The following is a 10,518-nucleotide window of genomic DNA, read 5'->3' as shown; positions in this document are numbered from 1 at the left end:
TTTGGTATGTACTTCATCCGACCCGGCATGGTCCATTTGGGTTGCATGGCATTGCAATACTTGGATAGACTAAATGAGAGAATATGGCACTTATGATTATTAATATATTATAAGTTCTAATATATTAATAATAGTGTTATTTAATTAGTATTGATCAAGTATTAATCTAGTATTAATTTGGTGATCAAAGTGAGACTAATGAAATATATAGGGTTGATTATGACAATCATCAATTCTTTTATGGTGGATTAATGATCCATGGTTTGTGGGTTATGAATGTAACCATTTGGAGCTCCATGGATAGTCCATGGGAGTTACAAACCCATGGGTCATGAGAAATGAAGAGTCATGACAATTATAGGTCTTCTTAATGAAACCCTAATTGTGACACCATTATAAAAGGAACCCTTTGGCTAGCAAAATTGGACCTAGTGTTACTAGAGAGGGCATAACCGATTTTGAGTGCTAGAAGTATTCTCTCAAGTTATTCTAAGTTTTGTGGTGTTGTGTGAAGCATTTGAGGCACAACATTTGGGGTGCTAGGATCACAAAGTCTTGAAGAAATCCAAGCAACATCAAGGTATGTATTTCTACTAGTTTATATTTTATTTATTCCCCATGCCATGCTAGTTAGGAAATAACCTTGAAAAAGAAATTTGCATGTATATAGAGAAAACATAGATTCAAGGTTATTAGGGTTGCATGTACACTTAGGAAGTGTTAGAATGCTCAAAACCCATCAGTGGTATCATTGCCTAGGATTGTTTTCTGTATACTTGATGCAAAACTGCTTGAAAATCGAAAATTCTGCTCACTGTCGATTGGAGTCGCCAAGTTCATGGGGAGGACTCATCGAGTCCATGAACAAATTCATCCTACTCGTCGAGTAGGATCATGCACTCGATGAGTAGGTGCGTGCTGGGCAGTCTTTTCGTGTTTTGTTGCTGGAAATGGATTAAAATCATTATCCCAATCTGTTTTGGACTTGTAAAATTTGTTTTTCAAAATGATAATGATTATGTTAATCCATTTTGCATGACTTTTATCAATTTTCAAGTATTGTATATGTTAATATGATTCTTGAAATTGCTTGACATGAATTTGTGTTCTTATGAGTTTTTAGAAGATCATAGGAATTATGTGTAACCTCCATATGTGTTTAATTCATGATCTTAATGACAATGATGGTGTTCATAACTTGTCCTCAAGTTATGGATAACCAAAAAAATCATTTCTTTAAATTGTGATTAAAGAACTAAAGAGGTTTCATAAAATGAAGAGTCTTCATTTTTATGAACCATTAAAACTCATAAGTTACAGATTGAAGAGACTTGGAATAGTTTCAATTCTTGCCCTCATGTTTTGGAATTTGAAAAGTCTTACACTTTAATACTTTAATTCCAAATTAAACCTTAGATTTTTTAAAAAGTTTAAAAATCAACACTTATACTACTATCATAATTTTATTATATAGATATGTATAAAAATATGTCATTCTTACCGTTAGTAGGCCTCATTCACGAAGCCAGTCTATAAGGGGGGTATAAGGTTGTTGCCTATAAAATGGTGACTTAATGGGTGTCCACTCTCACCCACCGCTTCCTTGATCGGTGGAGGGTTGTTAGCCGAACGGGTAGGATACGACTTTAAATTCTCATAAAAAGTATGATGAATTATAAAGTAACTATATATTATGAATTCCCAATCTTAGTTACTTTAGGAAAATGTGAATTTGGTGCTAGCTCATAAAATTACACTTTGTACCTTACCAAGTCGTTAGTGGAGCGTGTGTGGTTAACCGGCACACTAACATGGACTAGTAAGAGTGGCTAACGGTAACTTGACTTTATTATAGATCGGTGGAGCGTGTGTGGTTAACCGGCACATCAGATTAGGTAATATTGTTAAGGGTACCAAGTCAATTTGTATGGTTATTCACACCTTGTTTGTGATCCTCGGCATCCCAGTCACAAACTTGAGAGGGCACATTCGAGATTCAAACATGCCATTGAAAAGTTCAATGTATCTCAAAAGATCTGAGTTTCAAAACCAATAAAACCTAATAATAAAATATTCGTTCTTTTGGTGGAAATTGGTAAATCGTCATTTACTTACCTTCAAATATTTTATAGTGTGGATTACGGCATCCCTCTTCCACCTATAAATAGTTTGTTGGATCCTAGCCTTAATATTTCATTTGGGTAACTTATTAAGGACTCTTAATCTAATGAAACTTATCTTCCTTTTATTCCAGATGTCTTCCAATAACGTTGCTGGCTCAAACCCGACAGGCTCCTTGTCCCTAATGAATTTGTGTGGTAAGGTCATCTTTGATGGATCTAACTTTAATGAGTGGATCAGAAACATCAGGATGATTTCCCGCTATGAGGACAAAGAATATGTCCTTGACAGGGAGCTTAAGGTTGTCAATGAAGCCACTGCTACTCCAGAAGAGCTTGCGGAGTTCATTGCACATTAAAAGGATGCCACCAAGGTATCCTGCATCATGATGGCCACATGACTTCGGAGCTCCAAAAATCTTATGAAGATTTCTACACCTATGAGATGCACCTAGATCTGATGGAAAGGTACCATCAGAGCGCGCGTCAAGAGAGTTATGAAATCATTTCCTCCATGATAACCGCAAGGATGAAGGATGGTGAACCCATCACTAGTCACTTGCAGAAGATGTAGAGGTTCGTTGACCGGTTGCTAAAGCTCAATGTTGACTTCCCTGAGGAATTGGCGATTGACATCATTCTCCATTCCTTACCTCAAAGTTATGATCAGTTTCGTATGACTTATCATATGAACAAGGAGGAAGTCTCACTTAGCAAACTTCAAGGACTCTTAAGGATAGCTGAAAATGGCCTTAAGGGTAAAGCGGTTGCTACTTCTACTCCATTAACATCCCCTGTTCTTGCAATTTGGCAAGGGAAGGGTAAGAAGAGGAAAAGCCCTTCGAAGGGTACCAAGGGTAAGACTCTTGATGGTTCCTCTTCGAGTGGGACAAAGAATGGTCCCATCATTCCTTCCTCAAACCCAAAGGAAGCACAATGCTTTTATTGCCAGGATAAGGGACACTTCAAGCGAAGTTGCGCCAAATATCTGCAAGATGTAAAGGATGGGAAGGTTAAACCCACCCATGCAGGTATTTACACAATATTGTCTAACAACTCATCTAATGCTAATTCTTGGGTGCTTGATACAGGGTGTGGTATTCACATTTGTACTGATTTGCAGGCACTAAGAAGAACTGAGCAAGTGGAGCACGGGAAGATAAACTTAGTCATGGGCAAAAGGAAAGCATCACCTATTACCAAGATATGAGTTTATTCTTTATTGCTTAATAATGGGTTAATGTTAGATTTGAATAAGTGTTGTTACTCGCCCCAAATGGCGAGAAATATTATTTCTTTTCATGGCTTGTACAAACAAGGTTTTACATTTTCATTTGATAATAAAAATGGTGCTATTAATGTTTATTACAATGCTATATTTTACTTTAAAGCAATACCTTGTGATGGTGTATATGAAGCTGTGAATGTTGTAGACAATTTAGGAAATAATGTGTAGTATATTGATTCATCTGATAGCTTGGACAAAGCATCCTTGTGGCATTGTCGTCTTGGACATGTTAACAAGAAGCGCATAGGCCAACTCCAAAAGGTTGGAGTCTTGGAATCATTTGACCTCAAGTCAGATGATAGTTGCGAGTCTTGTTTACTTGGAAAAATGACAAAGTCACCCTTCATAGGTACTTGTGATAGGGGTGAAGGTTTGTTGGACCTTGTACACACGGATGAGTGTGGGCCCTTCAGAGTTGCTACAAGGGATGCTAATTGTTATTATGTGAATTTTACTGATGATTACAGTAGATATGGATATATTTACTTAATCAAGCATAAGTCAGAAACCTTTGAAATGTTCAAAGAGTTTAAGCAGGAAGTTGAGAATTAATTGGGCAGGAACATCAAGATGCTCCGATCCGACAGGGGAGGAGAGTGTCTTAGCATTGAGTTCCTTGATTATCTTAAGGAATGTGGGATTGTCTCCAAATTGACACCTCCCAGGACATCACAGTTGAATGGTGTAGCTGAGAGGCGCAATCGAACCCTGTTGGATATGGTTCCTTCCATGATGAGTCGAGCTTCGTTACCAATCTCTTTCTAGGGGTATGCCTTAGAGACTGCCACCCATATCCTTAATCTAGTCCCTATTGAAAAGGTTTCCAAAACACCTCACGAGATGTGGACTGGGAAAGTTCCCAATTTGGACCACATCAAGATTTGGGGTTGTGAAGCTTTTGTGAGGCGTGAGACTCATGACAACCTTGAGGCCTGAAGCGAGAGGTGTATTTTCATCGGCTACCCACAGAGATCCTTTGGTTACCTCTTCTACAGACCCAATGACAATGTGGTCTTTGTAGCAAGAAGAGGAGTCTTTCGTGAGAGAGAATTCATAAGCCAAGGGGACAGTGGATGGCAAATTGACCTTGAAGAGCTTCAAGAATCAAGTGGTGAAGGAACCTCAAATGCTATCATCCAACCTAAGGAGGAAACTCCTGTTGAGCCGATAGATGAGTCTGTACCTCCAAGACGTTCCACTAGGGTGAGGAACACACCTGAATTTTATTATGGTTATCACATCACCACTAAAGGTGATACATTTATCAGTGATAGTACACTGATAGATTTGGATGAACCTAATAATTATAAAGAAGCCATGGCATGCCCTGGGTCTGCGAAATGGAAGTAGGCTATAGACAGCAAGATTCAGTCCATGTATGACAATCAAGTTTGGAACTTGGTTGACAATGTACCAGGTCGTAAGACAGTTGGGTGCAAATGGATCTTCAAGAAGAAGACCGACATGGATGGGAAAGTACATACTTATAAAGCGCGACTGGTTGCGAAGGGCTTTACTCAAACTTCGGGAGTGGACTATGATGAGACCTTCTCGCCAGTAGCTAAGATTAAGTCTATTAGAGTGTTGTTAGCCATAGCTGCATTTCATGACTATGAAATATGGCAAATGGATGTCAAAACTGCTTTCCTTAATGGGAAGTTGGCTGAGGATGTTTACATGGCTCAGCCACAGGGTTTTGTCAATCCAAAATACCCTAATAGAGTGTGTAAGCATGAAAAATCCATTTATGGATTGAAACAAGCATCTCACAGGTGGAATGTTTGCTTTGATGAGAAAGTCAAAGAGTTTGGCTTTTCTAGGAGTGAGGATGAGTATTGTGTGTATGTCAGGGCTAGTGGGAGCATAGTTAGCTTCTTGGTGTTGTATGTGGATGACATACTTCTTATAGGAAACGACATCCCAACTTTGCAGGAGGTTAAGGCCTGGCTTGGGAAGTGTTTTGCTATGATGGACCTTGGGGAAGCTGCCTATATCCTAGGGATAAGGATATTGAGAGATAGGAGTAAGAGACTAATTGGACTTAGTCAAAGTACTTATGTGGATAAGATACTGAAGAGGTTCAGTATGCAAGATTCCAAGAAAGGAGAGTTACCAATCCAGAGTAATGCCAAGCTAAGTAAGACTCAGAGTCCGCGTACAGAGGCTGAGATAGCTGAGATGAGTCAGATACCATATGCTTCCGCTATGGGCTCGATCATGTATGCTATGACTTGTACTCGCCCTGATGTGGCCTTTGCTTTGAGCATGGTAAGTAGATATCAAGGGAACCCTGGCAAGGCACATTGGACAATGGTAAAGAACATTCTCAAGTATTTGCGGAGGACTAAGGACTGGGTCCTTACCCTCGGAGGCAGTGATTACTTGAGAGTGGATGGATATAGTGATGCTAGCTTTCAAACTGATAGGGATAATTTTCGCTCTCAGTCAGGCTGGGTCTTTATCCTAAATGGAGGAGCCATTACTTGGAAAAGTTCCAAGCAGGAGACAGTAGCTAATTCGACTTGGGAATCAGAGTACATAGCAGCAAGCGATGCAGCAAAAGAGGCGATATGGCTAAAGAACTTCATCGGAGACCTTGGAGCTGTACCAGCTATAAAGGAGCCAATGGAAATTTTCTGTAACAGTGAAAGTGCGGTTGCTTTGGCAAAAGAACCAAGAGATCACGGGAGATCTAGGCACATTGACAGAAAATACCATTTCATCAGACATAGAATAGAAGAAGGACTCCTCGTGGAAAAGAGGGTATCATCAGATGAGAACCCGTCAGGTCCCCTCACGAAGGGACTGAGCAGGGTTAAGCATTTGCAGCATGCGAGGCGCATTGGGCTGAAGGATGATATTAGTTTCAACAATTAGATTCCTGAAACTTGTAAAATGTAATTGACATTTGATGATAAATAAAAGTTGTTATTTATTTATGAGTAAGGTGTTACTATCTTGTGTTGATTGTTTACTATGTTTCAATTTTGCATGTTTTTACTTCCAGAATAATCATGTTATTATTCAAACCATCCACAGTCAGTCAAACTTTGGAAGTAAGTATTGATTTAAGACTGTCATGAATTTGGCTTGTATGATTTGTCTAAAGTGCTTTAGACAATGCAATGGTTCCTAGAACATTCATGAGTACTCATAAGGACTGAGTATTGGATTCAACCCACGCTCACTTGCATCACTTCATGGAATTTATCTCGAGTGATCGTGAGACGGTAATATCATATAAATCTTCAAACCTAGAGATATGAGTTGTTGACTATGAGTTGGTTATTCATTGATTGTACAAAAACGCATTGGTAACTCGATGTTATAAAACATGCCTTTGTGAGTAATTCAACAAGTAGTTAGTACAAGCATATCAGTCGAAGTTTATCTGTTCCTTCTAGAAATAGAAGCGATATTTGGGCCCCTCGATGATATGGTTTTGACCTATGTACTGCGCCCGGTCAGAACCTAATTGATGTGTTCAATTTAGTTCTATGTCGAAACAAATCGGAGATCGAGAAACAAATGTTGGACAATAAGTAAGACCATGTTCCATGTGTTTGTCCGGCTGATATCATGAGAGCAAAGAATTATATGATCACTTATCTTAAATGGTGTATCATCATCATCTTAGTTCCGAGAGACTTTGAAAGAGCTACGATTGCTAGTCGGATTTTGAAGTCATAGTTGCAAATATAGTTATTAGACTTATCCAAGTGGGAGACTGTTGGATATAGTGTCTAAGTCCATAACTTTATTTGGTATGTACTTGATCGGACCCGGCATGGTCCATTTGGGTTGCATGGCATTGCAATACTTGGATAGACTAAATGAGAGAATATGAAACTTATGATTATTAATATATTATAAGTTCTAATATATTAATAATAGTGTTATTTAATTAGTATTAATCACGTATTAATCTAGTATTAATTTGGTGATCAAAGTGAGACTAATTAAATATATAGGGTTGATTATAACAATCATCAACTCTTTTATGGTGGATTAATGATCCATGGTTTGTGGGTTATGGATGTAACCATTTGGAGCTCCATGGATAGTCCATGGGAGTTACAAACCCATGGGTCATGAGAAATGAAGAGTCATGACAATTATGGGTCTTCTTAATGAAACCCTAATTGTGACACCATTATAAAAGGAACCCTTTGGCTAGCAAAATTGGACCTAGTGTTACTAGAGAGGGCATAACTGATTTTGAGTGCTAGAAGTATTCTCTCAAGTTATTCTAAGTTTTGTGGTGTTGTGTGAAGCATTTGAGGCACAACATTTGGGGTGCTAGGCTCACAAAGTCTTGAAGAAATCCAAGCAACATCAAGGTATGTATTTATACTAGTTTATATTTTATTTATTCCCCATGCCATGCTAGTTAGGAAATAACCTTGAAAAAGAAGTTTGCATGTATATAGAGAAAACATAGATTCAAGGTTATTAGGGTTGCATGTACACTTAGGAAGTGTTAGAATGCTCAAAACCCATCAGGTTGTTGACTTCGGACTCGGAGTCAGATCCATCCGAGAAGCCTTTTGCGTGATGATCATCTAGAGGGATTTGATGCTCATTTGAGGGCTCTTCTTCAAGCCATCCAGCATTGCCATGGGGTGGAAAGTACGGGTCGTCATGATGATGGAATCAAACCATGATATCTACGTGAGAAAGGGGGTATAAGAATCTTATATAAATAGGCATACCACTTAAGATAATTATAAGATGATCTTTACCAATTATGTCAATACTTGTATAGTGTATACCAGTTATATGAAATTAAAACAGGATACACCTTCGAATAAGTGACCCTAACTCCAAATCCACAACCAAACAAGGAACATGAAGTAAAGAAAAGGTCACAGATTCTAAGTCTATAACGCCTAAGTTCAATATAACCTTAGCGTGTCTACTTAACGACTATTGACCTACTTGATAGAGACCTTTTTAGTTCTCAGATAAGTAATTATAGTAACACAAATACTCCCATAGTATTTTTAGACTTATGGTCTGTTCTAGTGTTTTCCCTGTAGTAGTGTTGGTAAGTTTTTAGAGTTGTTGCCATATCACAGCCATTCTTGGATATATGCTAATCACTCCTCGGACCAGCATAGTTGATCAGGCTATGCCACCCCCAGGACTGACCATACAACCCCGAGCTTACTTGTGATATTCAACAATCGTAATACTTTTGTATTTGTCATTGTGACACTGATTTTTGTATGAATGCAGGCTTGTATACTTAGTTGAATATTTTATTATTTAAAAGTATAGACTCTTGTTCAGAGTTTTAATCCCATTGATTTTATAGTTAGTATATCTTTTATGAGTTGATATACTAGATTCACTATAAATGATGCTGTGATACCAATCTGTCACACCCCAAAACCAAGAACAGTGGAAACGTTCTGGGGTGGAGGACGTCATGTATAGTATCACAACAAAGTATAATAGTAAACAAGTAAACAAAATCATCCATTACATTAAATATATAATTTAATACAAGTGTGTTCTGTAGTTTATGAGAAACCAAAATATGAATCAAAATAAAAGATGAGTCTTGTATGTGCTCCATCTTCTCAAAAGCTGGCGTCGGTACTTGTGTACTGATGACCTGAGAATACAAGTTATTTTGAAAGAGTTTATCGGTTTTAAAGCTGGTGAGTTCATAAGTATTTAGTGTCTATGATTGTATCAAAATGTTTGAAACAGTGTTTGAAGTATGAGTTTGTAAACGTTTGTGGTAAAAGCATGTGAATGTTTGTATGTGTTTGTAAAAGTTTGTAACTCCTAGAAAATCCTATATTTTCTACTAAAAGTAGCCATCTACCAAGGCACGACTATTAAGTATGTTAGTTTCTTGTAAAAGTGTATAATTTTCCCAATCGTAACTATCATTAACAAAATATAGTTTGTACATTAATGTTTATGTGAAGTGATCACCAAATACATGTAAAGGGTAAATTAATGTAGTACTGTAGTGTTGTATTATAATAACTACTGCTTTACTAACTACATTAAACCAGATTTATATCAAGGTATTATGTGATTAATTGTACCATGCTATCGACTATGAACACAACGATGTAAGACGTCGAAAAGCAATGAAATTTTGCACCCGAAGACCTCCAGGTCCCACTGTAGCTAGCAGCAAGGTGTAGGATAGTCAATCTAGTATAGATCTATATGCAAACTCATGCTCTCCCTCTAGGAGATTCTAGTTACAAATCGGGCCATGGCAGTGAAGACATGGCCCTAAACAGTTGATCACATTTATGTTATAGTATACTTGTATATGGCATGTATATACTAGTGTAGTGAAGGTATTGTTTCTCATCATAGTATAGATGTATAGTTTCTCATCATAGTATAGTTGTATAGTTTCTCATAATAGTAAGTATTGACTCATGAATGAACTGACTCTTTGTATGCTTCATTGAACTAGAAGTAATGTGTAGCGTAACCCTAAACTATACCTGTTATAGTTTACTAGAAGAATCGTTTGTATGACTGAATGTATTGAACTGAGATAAAAGTATTTATATCTACACATATATAAATAATATATAACTAAGGATCCAATGACACTCGGACAAACAACAGGGTACTCTAAGTCCACAACCAAACAAGGAACAGGAAATAAAGTGAGTTGGCAGTCCTAAGTCCTTCAATCCTTATTTATATAATTATATATGTATTAAAGATGATTTTAGCAATATATAAGTTTGAAAGTTGTAATTGAAAAGTTTGATACATTAAAGTGAATTTGATAACAAGTTTAACATGTAAAATAGTTTGATAAGCAGTTTCAAGTCATTTGTTTGGTAAAACAGTTTGAAAGTATAGTAAATCCATATGTTTAATAGTTATTAATCACATGTGAATGATATAATAACTATGATATTCAACTTGTATTACCCCCATAAAAGAATTTAAAATCATTTAAAAGGTTAATTAAGGGGTATGAACTCATATGTAGTGATTGATTTGGATGAAAGTGCTGGATAAGGTGCTAGGTGTCAAGTGAAGACTTGAACACACACACACACGCACTGATCCTATTTAACATATAAAGAAATATATATGTATCTAATTAGTGATTAT

The sequence above is a fragment of the Lactuca serriola genome, chromosome 1 (assembly GCF_051521515.1).
Source record: "Lactuca serriola cultivar US96UC23 chromosome 1, Lser_US96UC23_V15, whole genome shotgun sequence".
NCBI classification, from domain to species: Eukaryota; Viridiplantae; Streptophyta; class Magnoliopsida; order Asterales; family Asteraceae; genus Lactuca; species Lactuca serriola.
The sequence above is the reverse complement of the archived record's forward strand: the minus strand, read 5'-3'. Positions refer to the sequence as shown.